General features: G+C 44.3%; 1 protein-coding gene across 4 annotated transcripts in view; it reads right to left on the bottom strand.

Moving 5' to 3' along the window:
* Positions 1–14056: 14056 nt before the first annotated feature.
* The window catches only part of LOC134338262 (uncharacterized), a 37366-nt gene continuing 34683 nt past the window's right edge, over positions 14057–16739 (bottom strand). For all 4 annotated transcript variants that reach the window (XM_063033977.1, XM_063033980.1, XM_063033979.1 and 1 more), the window contains one exon: positions 14057–15722. The gene's annotated coding sequence lies outside the window, so the exon portion shown is untranslated. The remainder of the gene's footprint in view (positions 15723–16739) is intronic.

The raw sequence follows: 16739 nt of genomic DNA, 5'->3' as shown, positions 1-16739 counted from the left end.
AAGAATCCAGAGAATTGGCCTCCACTGCCTTGTGAGGCAGAGCATTCCACAGATCCACAACTCTCTGGGTGAAAAAGTTTTCCTCAACTCCATTCTAAATTGTCTACCCCTTATTATTAAACTGTGGCCGCTGGTTCTGGACTCCACCAACATCGGGAACATGTTTCCTGCCTCTAGCGTGTCCAATCCCTTAATAATCTTATATGTTTTAATCAGATCCCCTCTCATCCTTCTAAATTCTGATAGTGAATTACTCAACACTATTACAGCTTGGGGCATTCTGAACTTTGGAGTTCAATTCCAGCTTCGTTCAGTAAGGAGTCGCTGTTCGTCCTCCCTGTGGAATGTGTGGGTTTACCCCAGGTGCTCTGGTTTCCTCCCACAGTCCAAAGACGTACTGGATAATAGGTTAATCAGAATCAGGTTTAATATCACCAGCATATGTCATGAAATTTGCTAACTTTATGGAAGCAGTACAATGCAAAAAAAAAGAAAACAGAAGTACTTCTAATAGTTAATTAAGTACTGCAAAAAATAGGTAGTGTTGACAGGTTCAATGTCCATTCAGAAATCAGGTGACGAGGGGAAGAAGCTGTTCCTGAATCACTGAGTGTACCTTCAGTCTCCTGTACCTCCTTCCTGATGACAGCGATGAGAAGAGGGTGTGTCCTGGAAGGGGATGTCCTTCCGAGGAACCATTCCTTGAAGATGATTTGATACCACGGAGGCTGGTTCCCATGATGGAGCTGGCTAGTTTTACACGTCTCTGCAGCTTACTTTGATCCTACCTGGTCATTGTAAATTGTCCCATGATTAAGTTCGGGTTAAATTGGGGTTGTTGGAATGGTGCAGCTCAAAAGGTTGTAGTTTTTGCCGATGTTGTCCTGCTGAACATTGTCATAGAGACATAGTAAAGTACAGCACAGACACAGGTCCTTCGGCCCATCTAATCCGTGCTGAAACATTTAAACTGCCTACTCCCTTCGATATGCACCTGGACCATAGCCCTCCATACACTTTCCGTCCATGTTCCTATCCAACTTCTCATAAGCATTGGAGTTTACCTGGCATGCACCACTTGCACGGCAGCTACGTGCGCACTGGAATGCGTGATGACACATTTCGACTGCCTCCACCACGTCCTGACAAAGGGTCTCGGCCCGAAATGTCGACTGTACTTCTTCCTACAGATGCTGCCTGGCCTGCTGCGTTCACCAGCATTTTGTGTGTGTTGCTTGAATTTCCAGCATCTGCAGATTTCCTGTATGTTTTGATGTAATTGTTATAAATAAAGGTATCTGAACCTGAATGAAGAAGATAGGGTGCTTAAGAAGGTGTTGGGAAATTGAATTCAAAAACAGTGAGATAAATGTCTCAGCTCTATAAAATTCTGGTTAGAGCACACTTGGAGTATAGTCTTCAGTGCTGGTCACCTCATTATAGGAAGGATGTGGAAGATTTGGAGAGGTAAAGAGGAGATTTACAAGGATGTTGACTGGGTAAAGGAACAAGTCTTAGGAGCAAAGATTGAGCAAGCTGGGACTTTTCTCTTTTGAGCAAAGGAGGATGAAGTGACTTGATAGAAATGTGTAAGATAAGAGGCTAAAACAGAGTGACTAGCTAGTTCATTTTCCAAAGGCAGCAATGGCTCATGTGAGGGGACATATTTTTACGGTGATTGAAGTAAAGTATAGGGGGTCCTGAAGAAGGGTCTCGGCCCAAAACGTCAACTGTGTACTCTTTTGCATAGATGCTGTCTGGCCTGCTGAGTTTCTCCAGCATTTTGTGCGTGTTGCTGGAGTATAGGGGGAATGTCAGAAGTAGGTTTGTTTACACATTGAATGCAGCGCAGGGCGGCGAAGGGTGTTAGAAGTGAATATATTAGGGACATTTAAGATGAAAGATGAACGGAAGGCTGTGTGGGAGGGAAGGGTTGGATTGATCTTGGTTAAGTTAAAGGGTTAGCACAACATTGTGGGACAAAGGGCCTGGACTGTGCTGTACTCTTCTGTGCTCTATGTCCCATAGTAGGTTCTATGTTTAAGTGCTGAGAATCGTCCACATATCCTTAAAATATTTACTTTCCAAATCACCACCACTAAACAATATTCACAATGAGTTGTTTTGGAAACATACATTTCAGAAACAGGGCTTTCAATCCACTACATTCTTGTCAAACATTTTGCCAATGTACAATAATCCTATTTACTCACATTGGGTCTTTATCCTTCTATGCCTTGCCTGTTCAAGTGTCTGTCCTGACATTGCTTAAAAGTAGTTACACCTTGCTCATGGACTGCTTGTCCTACTCCCATCAGGGAGGAGGCTACGTAGCATTCACACCAGGATTAACAGATTCAAAAATAGTTACTTTCCAAAGCAAAGTTCAAAGTAAATTTATTTTCAAAGTACATATATGTCACCGTATACAACCCTGAGATTCATTTTCTTGCTCACATACTCAATAAATCCAATTACCATAATAGAATCATTGAAAGGCCAGGGCAGACAATCAGTCTGCAAACGACAACAAACTGTGCAAATACAACAGAAAAAATAAATAATTAAGCAATTCACTTAGAGATGGTGAGATGAAGAGTCCGTGAAAGTGAGTCCACAGGTTGTGAGAACAGTTCAGTGATGGAGCAGGTGAAGCTGAGTGAACTTGACCCAACAAGAGCCTGATGATTGAGAGGTAATAACAGCTCCTGAACCTGGTGGTTTGAATTCTGAGGTTGCTATAACTTCTTCCTGACGGCAGCAGCGAGAAGAGAGCATGACCTCGGTGGTGGGGGTCCCCAGTGATGAATGCTGCCTTCCTGTGTAGATGTGCTCAGTAGTGGGGGGGAGGGCTCTACCCATCATGGTCTGGGCCGTACCCATGACTTTTCGTAAGATTTTTTGTTCAAGGGCACTGGTGCTTCCATACCACAACATGATGAAACCAGTCAATATACACTCACCACACATCTATAGAACTCTGTCAAAGTTTTAGGTGTCATGCTGAATCTTCACAAACCTCTAAGTAGAGGTACAGTCATACTGGGCCTAGGACAGGTCCTCTAACATGATAACGTCCAGGAGTTTAAAGCTGCTGACCCTCTCCACCTCTGATTCCCTGATGAGGACCGGCTGACGGACCTCCAGTTTCCTCCTCCTGAGGTCAATAATCAGCGCCTTGGTCTTCCTGACATTGAATGAGAGGTTGTTGCTGTGAAGGAAGGCTGATCAACACCTCCACCCACTAACTCCACCACTACTGTATTATTTCCCATCAGTCACACCATGTACAGCCTGCTGTCACCCTATGTACAGCCTGCCGTCACCTTATGTACACACAGTCAAACTATGTATATAAGCTATCATATGTATTTATATTTATTGTTTCATTATTATTATTGTGTTCTTTATCTTTTGTGATATTTTTATGCTGCATCGATGTGGAGTAACAATGATTTCATTCTCCCTACACTTGTGTACAGGAAATTATATGAAATAGTCTTGCCTCTTGAATCTTATCATATCCGATTTCACCAGTCTTCTCTGGTAGCACGTTTCAGATTTCAGCTACTTTCTGTGTAAAAAAAAATCCCTGAGCTCACCTTTAAAACTCCTACCTCACTCCTTAAAATGACAACATCTTGCTTTTGATAAGCCTACCAAATAATTTGAAGAATATTTCAACTACCTACCCTATTACACCTCTCATCACCTTGTACAATACTGTACAAAAGACCCGAGGCACAGATACTATATACAGCGAGGGTTGCCAAGACCTTTGCACAGTACTGTATTTGTCAACGTGGAGCAGAGAGCAAGCTTCCCTATATCTGGCAGAAGTGAAGGATGTTGGGAATGGCAAGGGTGGAGCATCACAAGAGAATCCTGACTAATGAAGGCCAACAGACCACGTCCCTTCGAACTACTCTATCAACTTGCTCAGCAACTTTGAGAGATTTATGGGTGTGGACCCTAATGTCGCTCCATTCCTTCACACCATGAAGAATCCTGCCATTAGCCCTGTACCCTGCCTTCAATCCTGCCTTTAGCCCTGTAACCTGCCTTCAAGCTCAACCTTCTAAAGTATATCATTTCACTCTTTTCCGGATTGAACTGCATCTGCCACTTCTCATCCCAGCTCAATGAAGAACATTAGACATCCTGAAGGCTGGTCAGGGAGAAGAGATTCATAGGTTAAGGACAGCAGTTAAGGACAGGGATAGATTTGAAAACAAATTGACAACTACCAAACAGTGGTACAGTTTAACTGGGAGATATTCAGAGAACACAGCCTTAGTGTGAGTTATCACAAGGGGAGCGGAGATCTGAGTGTCCTCAGGATAAAGTTCAACGGTGAAGATGGGAAGGGAGAACAATGATAGGCAACAAAATAGAACATACAATTCCTCTTTGAAACTCTGACTTCATAAAAAAGAAACTTACAGTCTGGCAGTACTAAGCTCAGAGTCAATATTATTGTGTGGAGAACTAGCACACCATTATGATTAATTGCATCTCCATGTTGCTTGTACGAGCATTATTGTAATGAAAGAAACCCCATTCCTTTATAGTCGTGTCAGCACAGTAACAATGTAACATCACAAAGCATCTCCACGCAATCTTCTAGAATGTTAGAAATTACAAAATTAATGTTCAGTTCAGAAAATATTCCTGTTTAGAATATGATAGGTGTAATGCCAACATCATGGTACTGGTTAGTGGAAGTGTAGGGTGAGAAGAATGTCATTAAACCCCTTAAGCCTGTTGTGATATTCAGCTACACCACTGCCTATCTCTGACTTTTGTCTTGGTTCCCTAATTCCATAACTTCCACTTCCCATTAATTTTATAAAGAACAACTCTCAACATGATCTGGAAACAAGCGTGCAAGATCATATCATCTACTGGTCCAACTGCTATCTGTAGTTTTAAAACTTATCCCTGCCTCCTAACCCCAATTCTCTCATATTCTGGATCAGGGATACATTCCTGACCACTCAGGACACACCGTTCTTCATTTTACAATGGAGGTCATAATGCTGCAGCTTGTAAAGGGGAGTTATAATGTTTCAGGGCAATACTCATAATCCTTTGATTTTAATTTAAAATCTCTTTCAAGGAAGATATTTCATTATTGAGTTTGTTGCAATGCAAGGGCTACGTCACAGTGTGTGCGCTGACAATGAGTCAACCCAGGTGCAGAGGAATGGTAGACGTCCAAGTAAAGACAGAAACAAGAAGTTATATACAGGAATTCCAGCAACTGAGCGACAATGCAAGACAAATCATTCAAAACACAAGGACTCTGTGAACCACGCTTTATGGGAGTCTGCATTAAATAATCACAGAAATCAGAAATGCTGTGCCGATCACAATTAACGACAAGGTTGGTCAGAAAGCACCAGGGCTTAAGACAACAATTAGTAAATGTTGATGCTTGAGAAACCTAGAAACCCAGTACTCTATGGCACGTCGCAGAGACCCACACAGTTTTCTTTTCCCCAGATTCTATAATAAGGAAGTGTGATTGACCCAGTAACCATGATCGAATCCTAATTGACTCCTGAAAGACTCTTCGAAAATGACACTGTTTTGAATGGATGATATTCTGTCATTGTTGGCCAATGTAAATGAAAGCCTATTCAGAAAGTAGGTTTTCTATTTCCTGTGAAGGGGACTTGCCCACCATTACACACAGTAGATGCTAATTTAATACACGGAAGTCATCAGGATTTCATAAGCTGTGTCATACTGCTGCTCACCCCCCCAACACATGACTGAGCACTTCCTAAAGTGCACTTGTATGCATTTCCTAAATCAGTCTATGTTTCTTCATAAGACATATCAGCAGAATCAGGCCTCTTGGCCCATCAAGTCTACTGTGCCATTCGATCATGTCTAATCTTTTTCCCTTCACACCAAAATTCTCCTGCCTTCTCCCCATAACTTTTAATGGCCTTACTAATAACGTATCCATCAACCACTGCTTTAAATATACCCAGTGACTTGGCTCCACAGCCGTCTGTGGCAATGAATTGCACAGATTCATCACCATCTAGCTAAAGAAATTCCTCCTCATCTCTGTTCTAAAGGAATGTCCTTATACTGTGAAGCAGACCCTTTGCTCCTGGACTCTCCCGATATTTAAAACATCTGTCGCAATCTATGAACCACACATCAAAGTTGCTGGTAAACGCAGCAGGCCAGCCAGCATCTCTAGGAAGAGGTACAGTCAATGTTTCGGGCCGAGACCCTTCGTCAGGACTAACTGGAGGAAGAGCTAGTAAGAGATTTGAAAGTGGGAGGGGGAGGGGGAGATCCAAAAATGACAGGAGAAGACAGGAGGGGGAGGGATGGAGCCAAGAGCTGGACAGGTGATTGGCAAAAGGGATACGAGAGGATCATGGGACAGGAGGTCCGGGAAGAAAGAAAAGGGGGAGGGGGGGAAACCCAGAGGATGGGCAAGGGGTATAGTCAGAGGGAGGGAGGGACATCAACTGCCGACGGGACATCAACCGTCTCGACTTCACCGCACCTTGTTCCCATTCCAACCTTACTCCTTCCGAACGCTCTGCTCTCCACTCCCTCCACACTAATCCCAACCTTACTATTAAACCGCCGATAAGGGGGATGCTGTTGTAGTCTAGTGTACTGACCTCTACCTTGCCGAGGCACAGCGACAACTCGCGGATACCTCCTCTTATTTACCCCTCGATCGTGACCCCACTAAGGAGCACCAGGCCATTGTCTCCCACACCATCACCAACTTTATCTGCTCAGGGGATCTCCCATCCACTGCTACCAACCTTATAGTTCCCACACCTCGCACTTCCCGTTTCTACCTCCTACCCAAGATTCACAAACCTGCCTGTCCTGGCAGACCTATTGTCTCAGCTTGCTCCTGCCCCACCAAACATGTTTCTGCATACCTTGACATGGTTTTATCGCCCCCCCCCATTCAATCCCTTCCTACCTATGTTTGTGACACTTCTCACGCTCTTAAACTTTTCGATGATTTTAAGTTCCCTGGCCCCCACCGCTTTATTTTCACCATGGATGTCCAGTCCCTATATACTTCCATCCCCCATCAGGAAGGTCTCAAAGCTCTCCGCTTCTTTTTGGATTTCAGACCTAATCAGTTCCCCTCTATCACCACTCTGCTCCGTCTAGCGGTATTAGTCCTTACTCTTAATAACTTCTCCTTTGGCTCCTCCCACTTCCTCCAAACTAAAGGTGTAGCTATGGGCACCTGTATGGGTCCTAGCTATGCCTGCCTTTTTGTTGGCTTTGTGGAACAATCTATGTTCCAAACCTATTCTGGTACCTGTCCCCCACTTTTCCTTCGCTACATCGATGACTGCATTGGCGCTGCTTCCTGCACGCATGCTGAGTTCGTTGACTTCATTAACTTTGCCTCCAACTTTCACCCTGCCCTCAAGTTTACCTGGTCCATTTCCGACACCTCCCTCCCCTTTCTAGATCTTTCTGTCTCTGTCTCTGGAGACAGCTTATCCACTGATGTCTACTATAAACCTACTGACTCTCACAGTTACCTGGACTATTCCTCTTCTCACCCTGTCTCTTGCAAAACTGCCATCCCCTTCTCGCAATTCCTCCGTCTCTGCCGCACCTGCTCTCAGGATGAGGCTTTTCATTCCAGGACAAGGGAGATGTCCTCCTTTTTTAAAGAAAGGGGCTTCCCTTCCTCCACCATCAACTCTGCTCTCAAACGTATCTCCCCCATTTCACGCATATCTGCTCTCACTCCATCCTCCCGCCACCCCACTAGGAATAGGGTTCCCCTGGTCCTCACCTACCACCCCACCAGCCTCCAGGTCCAACATATTATTCTCTGTAACTTCTGCCACCTCCAATGGGATCCCACAACTAAGCACATCTTTCTCACCCCCCCTCTCTCTGCATTCTGCAGGGATCGCTCCCTACGTGACTCCCTTGTCTATTCGTCCCCCCCATCTCCCCACTGATCTCCTTCCTGGCACTTACCCTTGTAAGCAGAAGAAGTGCTACACATGCCCTTACACTTCCTCCCTTACCACCATTCAGGGCCCCAGACAGTCCTTCCAGGTGAGCGACACTTCACCTGTGAGTCGGCTGGGGTGACATACTGCGTCCGGTGCTCCCGATGTTGCCTTCTATATATTGGCGAGACCCGACACAGACTGGGAGATCGTTTTGCTGAACAGCTACGCTCTGTCCGCCAGAGAAACCAGGATCTCCCAGTGGCCACACATTTTAATTCCACATCCCATTCCCATTTTGATATGTCTGTCCATGGCCTCCTCTACTGTAAAGATGAAGCCACACTCAGGTTAGAGGAACAACACCTTATATTCAGTCTGGGTAGCCTCCAACCTGATGGCATGAACATTGACTTCTCTAACATCCACTAATGCCCCACCTCCCCTTTGTACCCCATCCGTTATTTATTTATATACACACATTCTTTCTCTCACTCTCCTTTTTCTCCCTCTGTCCCTCTCACTATACCCCTTGCCCGTCCTCCGGGTTTTTCCCCCCTCCCCCTTTTCCTTCTCCCTAGGCCTCCTGTCCCATGATCCTCTCATATCCCTTTTGCCAATCACCTGTCCAGCTCTTGGCTCCATCCCTCCCCCTCCTGTCTTCTCCTATCATTTTGGATCTCCCCCTCCCCCTCCCACTTTCAAATTTCTTACTAGCTCTTCCTTCAGTTAGTCCTGACGAAGGGTCTCGGCCCGAAACGTTGACTGTACCTCTTCCTAGAGATGCTGCCTGGCCTGCTGTGTTCACCAGCAACTTTGATGTGTGTTGCTTGAATTTCCAGCATCTGCAGAATTCCTCGTGTTGCAATCTATCTAGGATTTTCAATGAGATCTCCCCTCATTCTTCAAAACCTCAGTGAGTACAGGCCCAGAGCCATCAAATGCTCCTCATACATTAACCGGTGGATTATTCTTATAAACACCTTCTGGACCCTCTCCAATGCCAGCACATTTTTTCTTTGATATTGGGCCCAAAACTGCTCACAATACTCTAAATATGGTCTGGCCATTGCCTTATAGAGCCTCAGGATTACATTCTTGCTTTTGTATTCTGGTCCTCTCAAAATGAATGTTAACATTGCATTTAGCTTCTTTACTACCGACTCACCTACCAGTTAATCGTTAGAGAATCCCACACTTGGATTCCCAAGTCCCTTTGCACTTCCAATTCCTGGATTCATCCCTACTCAGAAAATAGTCCATACTGACTTTACTTTACTTTATTGTCGCCAAACAATTGATACTAGAGCGTACAATCATCACAGCGATATTTGATTCTGCGCTTCACACTCCCTGGATTACAAATCGATAGTAAATAGTAAAAATTTAAATTATAAATCATAAATAGAAAAGTGAAAGTAAGGTAGTGCAAAAAAATACTGAGAGGCAGGTCCAGATATTTGGAGGGGACGGCCCAGATCCTGGTCAGGATCCGTTCAGCAGTCTTATCACAGTTGGAAAGAAGCTGTTCCCAAATCTGGCCATATGAGTCTTCAAGCTCCTGAGCCTTCTCCCGGAGGGGAGAGGGACAAAAAGTGTGTTGGCTGGGTAGGTCGTGTCCTTGATTATCCTGGCAGCACTGCTCCGACAGCGTGCGGTGTAAAGTGAGTCCAAGGACAGAAGATTGGTTTGTGTGATGTGCCCCCGTGTTCACGATCTTCTGCCGCTTCTTCCGGTCTTGGACAGTACAACTTCCATACCAGGTTGTGATGCACCCTAGAAGAATGCTTTCTACGGTGCATCTATAAAAATTAGTGAGCGTTTTAGGGGACAGGCCGAATTTCTTTAGTTTTCTCAGGAAGTTAAGGCGCTGATGGGCCTTCTTGGCAGTGGACTCTGCTTGATTGGACTAAGTCAGGTCATTTGTGATATTGACCCCAAGGAACTTAAAGCTTTTGACCTGTTCCACTTGCGCACCACCGATGTAAATTGGGTCGTGCGGTCCGCTACTCCTTCTGAAGTCAACAACCAATTCCTTCATCTTGCTGATGTTGAGGGATAGGTTATTGTCTTCACACCATGCCATCAGGTTCTTAATTTCCTCTCTGTACTCAAACTCATCATTGCCCAAGATACGGCCTACAATTGTTGTGTCATCAGCAAACTTATATATTGAGTTTGATGGAAACTTTGCTACACAATCATGGGTGTACAATGAGTACAGCAGGGGGCTGAGTACACAGCCTTGTGGGGCACCAGTGCTCAGGGTGATTGTAGAGGAGAGCTTGTCTCCTATTTTTACAGACTGGCTCCTGTCTGTGAGGAAGTTGAAGATCCAGCTGCAGATTATTTTTACCACAATGCATGACTATACACTTCCTTACACTGTATTCCATCTGCCACTTCTTTGCCATTCTCCTAACCCGTCCAAGATGTTCCTCAAAACTACAGGGCCCACCACCTGCCTTTGTATCATCCACAAACCTGTCCAAAAAGCCATCGATTCCATCAACCAGATCATTAACAAACAATGTGAAAAATAGCAGACCCAGCACAAGCCCCTGCAGAACACCACTAGTCACTGGCTGGCAGCTGGAAGGAAAGAGTTAAATATGACTCCCCCTTGGTACATGCCAAAATAAAATGGAAGTTTGATGACAAAATGGTGTTGGGTTGGAATGTGGTAATGACCTGTTTTCCCTTTTATTGACCAATGTTTTGTCTCTATTTTGAATGCACATCATTAATATGAGATGCCGGTGAAGAAAGTTTTCCTCCTTATACACCTGTAGTCCTTGTTTTCCTAAATTATGTGTCTGGGCTGAAGGTCATAAGAGATAAGAGGGTGCAGCTGGTACCACCAAGGGATAGAAAAGTACGGGAGAGATAATTAGGTTACACTTTGAAGGAATCTTAAAGGGTTTAAAAAAGGGACATTTTCTGTGTGCAGTGGGGATCCTTGTCTTAAACTAGGTCATGGCTGGTGCTAGTGCTACAAAGATAGGGACAAGCACATCAGGAGAGTTAGAGTATGTCAGCACACCACAGTAGCATAGTGGTTAGCTATTCAGCTCAGGGTGAGATGGAGTTCAGAGTTCACTTCTAGTGCCCTTCTGTAAGGAGTCTCTGTACGTCCTTCCCGTGGAGTGCATGGGTTTCCTCTGGGTGCTCTGGTTTCCTCCCATAGTCCAAAGATGTACCGGTTGGGATAATTGGGGGGGAGAGATTGCTGCATCTGTGGCTCCCCTCTAACATTGCAGAGATCGGCTTGTCTAGTGGATGGTAAGTATTATTTTGATTTCTCCACACCTACTACCGTAGACGTCTGTTTTTCTGTCTGTATTGCATTTGTGCTAGTTCTAATAAAGTGCTTTCTTCTGGCAGCATGCAGTGTCCTCTTTGTTTGCGAATATATATGAGAATGAGAAAAGAAAACATAACGAATTTTGAAATAATTTTTGTTACAGCAGCCAACCTGAAATGGCCTCCTTTCTTCTGCCACTTATGGAGTCATAGAGAAGTACAGCACAGAAACAGGCCCTTCAGCCCATCTAGTCCATAACAAAATATTTAAACTCTCTATTCCCATCGACCTGCACCAGGACCATAGCCCTTTATACCGCTACCATCCATGTACCTATCCAAACTTCTCTTAAACTTTGAAATAGAGCTTGCATGCACCACTTGCACTGGCAGCTCATTCCACACTCTTATCACCCTCTGAGTGAAGACGTTTCCCCTAATGTTTCCCTTAAAACTTTTCACCTTTCACCCTTAACCCATGACCTCTTGTTTTAGTCCCACCCAAACTCAGAGGAAAAAATTAATTAATTTACAAATATTACAAGAAGCATTCCAGGAAGATGTGAAGTTTCAGTCAATATATTCTATAAGATGTGGTGTAGGTCTGCAATCTATTGACTCTTACTAAGACCAATGGAAGGCTAACACAGTTAAGATGATCACTTCTGAGCTGATCACTTCGTATTCAAGGCCAAATGGTCCAGAGAATATACAGGTAAGATTCACATCCAACGGCTAAACAGGACAGCATGAACTTCAGCTTCAGCCTCACATAAGTGAGAAGAAAGAGGAATGAGATGGTGTGGTGACAGCCACCAAAGGAGAGCAAAGTTTGGCTTTAAACGACCATGCTCTTTACTCTGGAGTTGTTGTGATCAGGAAGGAAGGAGTAATCTCGCCAATCACCTGTTGAGTTGGCCACTGTGACAGGGATCTGATGAATACATTTTCTGATAACCCAGTCAATCAACAGAAGATGAAAGGTGCCATGTTATCAGTGGACTCTCTACACAGACAGCAAAATCAGCCTGCAGTTGAACTTGTGCACCCACAGTAGTGTAGCGGTTAGTGACACTATTAGGCTAGGGTTAATCTTGGGTTGTTGGCCAGCACGGCTCACAGGTCTGGAGGGGTCTATTCTGTGTTGTATCTCAATAAATAAACAATAAATAAGTAAATAGTTCCCATTTAATTATAATGATTCTCAACTCAAGTGAAGGTACATTGTAACAGAGTAAGAAGTTCTGTTTTGTCAGAATATTTTTAAATCTCTATGCTTGGCACTCTTACACCCAGTGACAATTCAATCTCCAGCCATTGTATATGCAGTCAGTTCCACTGGAGATAATCATCCTAAGATGGAGCTATTTTGTTTGCGAAAGGTTCAGAAGGTTGATGACATTATGAGGGACCTAGAAAGAATTACCCGAAGGAATGAAAAAAGAGGGGTTTGTTTTAAGCTCAGACAGTGACGAGAATTAACTCATTGACACACAGGGTAGTACGAGCAGAAAAAAAACAATGCTACATTTAAAATGTACTTTATGTTGGCATTGTACAATAGAAAGTGCAATTTCTCATTGTCACCATCTGAAATCATGGCATAACTATTGCTGGCAGAATTTCAGATTGTGATGCACAGGACTGAGTTAGATCAGCTGGTTGAGTGTTGTTGCAATAATCTTGCACTCAACGTCAGTAAGGCCAAGGAATGGACTGCAGGCTTCAGGAAAGGAAAGCTGTGAAAACACACACCAGACTTCATCAAGGAACCAGAAATGGAAAGGGTGAGCAGTTTCAAGTTCTTGAGTGTCAACACCTCTGAGGATCAATCCTGGGCTCCACATATTGAGGAAGTTACAGAGAAGGTAAAACAGCAACTATATTTCATCCAGAGTTTGAGGAGACTTGGTATGTCACCGAAGACCCTCGTAAATTTCTGCTACTGTGGAGAGCTTTCTAGCTGGCTGCATCGCCATTCGGTATGGAGGGGCCACTGCACAGATTCGGAAAAAGCTGCAGAAAGTTGTAAACTCAACCAGCTCCATCAAGGACACCAGCCTCCCCAGTATCAAGGACACCTTCACAAGGCAATGCCTCAAAAAGGCAGCGTACATCATTAAGGACCCCCATCACCCAGCACATGCCCTCTTCTCATTGCTGCCATCAAGGAGGAGGTATAGGAGTCTGAAGCCACACACTCAACATTTTAGGAACAAATTTTATGACATATGTCAGTGATATTAAACCTGATTCTGATTCTAATTCTGCTGAAGAGATTTTTGGTCAGAAATGAGATAACTGAGCAAATTGATTGCTAATTTTAATGATTCTATAAATTATTACTCAGTGTCAACAATCTAGGCTACACCGCAGGAAATCAAGATTGGACAATAATGCAAGGTTTTATTTTGTTGTCTCATGTTGTAAGCTGAAACAGAAAATTTAAGATTGCACAATACATTCACAGAGAAGACTATTAATATCCAGGTTCAAACACACCAATAACATATTCACAGTTCCTCCCACCCACCCAACCCTTCCCCACCCAACCTTTCCCCACAGATCATAAACACAAGAGATTCTACAGATTCTGGAAATCTAGAGCAACACATACAAAATGCTGGAGGAACTCAGCAGGTTAGGCAGACTCATTGCAAATGTGTAAATAGTCGATGTTTCAGGCCAAGACCCTTCATCAAGACTGGAAAGGAAGGAGTAAAAGGGTGAGGAGAGAGAAAGGAGGACAAGCTGGAAGGTGATAGGTGAAGATAGGTGGGTGGGGGGGATGGGATGAAGTAAGAAGCTGGGAGGTGATAGGTGGAAAAGGCAAAGGTCTGGAGAAGAAGGAATCTGATAGGAGAGGAGAGTGGACCAAGGAAGAAAGGGAAGGAGGAGGGGACCCAGGGGAGGTGAGAAGAAGAGGTAAGAGTCCAGAGTGAGGAATTGAAGAATTCCCCTGCAGGCATTTGAACTCCTGATAGCATGCATCAGTTAAGTAATCATTCTCTCACACCTCAGCCCAAGCACTGAACACCAACGTGCTGTTTATCTCAGAGCCTCATGTTTGAACATGTCTGCATTCAGAGATGAGCAACAGCAGGAATTCTGAGCTGAGGGCAGGTGATCCACCAGTAAGTCAGATCAGGACAGGAACAGAATCCAAATCATCCCAGCCCCATGGGCTGAGTCAGAACCAGCTAGATGCAAACATACACAAAATGTAAGTCTTCTCAATAATTTCATCATACTATTACCTTTCAGCATCCTATAAACAATATATTACATTGAAAAGCAGCAACTTGTACACAAATAAAATGATTTCTTTACTTACAACAAAATCCAAAAATAGCATCAGGAATAATAACAAGTCACACACTCTTGGTCAAGAGAAGATTGACATCACGAGAATACTTACTACCTGGGCACTTGATCGTTAATATCCAGGTAGATGAATCGTGAAGCACTATATCTCCAACAATACTGCATTTATCAGAGTGACAGTCTGAATTACTTTGTAAAGTCCTGGCATAGGTCTTTTAACTCAGGGCTGAACATGAGCCAAGATACAACTGGAATATATCAAGACTGTACAGGGTGGGACAGGTTTATACAACGGAAACTGTATTGGGATTGAACAGTAGATGTTGAAACATTCAAGCAGTTTATTATGAATTTAGCTTCAACATCAACTATATTGCTCAATGTGAATTTACTTCCAGTACGATACTGTGGTGCTCATTTCTAATGGGTTTGCGAATCGGCGAGTCCGGAGTTCGAGGCCTAGGGCTTGAGTCCCATCATCAGCAATTCTGGAGTTCGAGGTGTTCAGTGATTGGTGGGTGCTGGTGTTGATGCCGAGGACCGAGGCCCAGGGGTCGAGTCCCATTGACTGGAGCTCCGTGCCCATGAATTTTTGCGAGCCCACTCTGCGGTAGTCAAAGACCCGATGTCTGTGTGTCCGACCTGCAGACCAAAGAGGACAGACGGTCTTCATGTTACGGGACTGTGTATGTGGGAGGGAGGGAGGAGTGGGGCCGGTTCGGCTGCTGCTGTTGTTTTGTTGCTGTTGAGTTCTGTCGGGCATCGTTGGCACTGGAATGTGTGACGACACTTGAAGGCAGCCCCCAGCACAACCTCGGATTGTGTCGACTGTTACCGCAAATGACGCATTTCACTGTATGTTTCAATGTACTTGTGATAAATAAATACATTTGAATCTTGAATCTTGCTGAATACATTCAGCATTTGCAGACACAAATGTAAAGGAAGGTTCAAGAACCACATTGACTAAAGTGGCCCTGTGTCCACATGGAACTTACACTACTCTCCAGAGCCATGACACCAAGAATGCATCAACAGTAGGTTTGCCCGTTCTGTAGGATTGTCCAAATTCTCCATGAAATAAAGATTCATGCTCTGGGCATGCTGTGATAAAACCTGGCAGAAAGGTCAGAAAGAAGAGCATTAAAACAGGCAGAGAAAGGTTTTTGATTTCACAGTGTCAAAGTAAAAAGCCACTTTGTTGAAAGTTTGTATCACTCTGTGTTAAATATGCAGTGTTCATTTCTGGCAGCCCTGGCACCCAGTGGGAGATCTGAGGTTTTCATTCTTCAGGACAGGCAGGACCAATAAAGTGTGATATTTACAAAATTCAAAATGCAGATTATGTCTGAGAACTATGACACCCCCCCAAGCCTATCAACCCTACCAGGAAGATTGATAATCTGACAGAGTGGTGCCATAACAACAACCTCTTACAACTGTAACAGGCTGCATGAGCCGGTCGTGCATGCAGCCTGTTACAGTTGCTCCATTTAGTTTCTTACTTTTTAAACTTTTTAACTTAGGTTATTTGTTGTATTTTTTTCTCACGATAACACGTTGAAGCTGCACCCTCTCTAACATGCTGGTGGAGAGAGTTTTACTTAGGTTTTTAGCGCTGGAAATAGTTACAGTCGGACACGTCTCATTAGCGGGGCAGCAATATGGTCGCATTGTTTATTCCAGGGACCAGCTGATTGCGCTCTTGCCAGCCGGCTTAGCGAACAGAGCGGCGGACATCCCGGCTGAAATCTGGAGGAAAACAACAGAGGATGCAGAGGGGGATCAAAAAAGCAAGGGAAGAGGACCGGGTCAAGAAAACAGAGACTTATGGAGAAGAGAAGTTATAAGCCGTGTCTCCCCTCTCTCATCATGGGAAATGTGAGATCGCTGAAGAATAAAGTGGACGAATTGACGGCGCTTGTCAGGAGTCAGAGAACATTTCGGGAGAGCAGTGTCATGTGCTTCACTAAGACGTGGCTGCACGAGGACATACCCGATCAAAGCGTTTCCATAGAGGGCTTCCAGACCGTTCGAGCTGACTGGAATTGCACTGAGAGCAGTAGGCGTAAAGGAGGGGGGCTTGCGGTTCTGGTAAACAACAGATGGTGCAATCCTGGGCATATTACCGTC

The sequence above is a fragment of the Mobula hypostoma genome, chromosome 26 (assembly GCF_963921235.1).
Source record: "Mobula hypostoma chromosome 26, sMobHyp1.1, whole genome shotgun sequence".
NCBI lineage: Eukaryota > Metazoa > Chordata > Chondrichthyes > Myliobatiformes > Myliobatidae > Mobula > Mobula hypostoma.
This window is presented reverse-complemented; position numbering and strand designations above follow the sequence as displayed.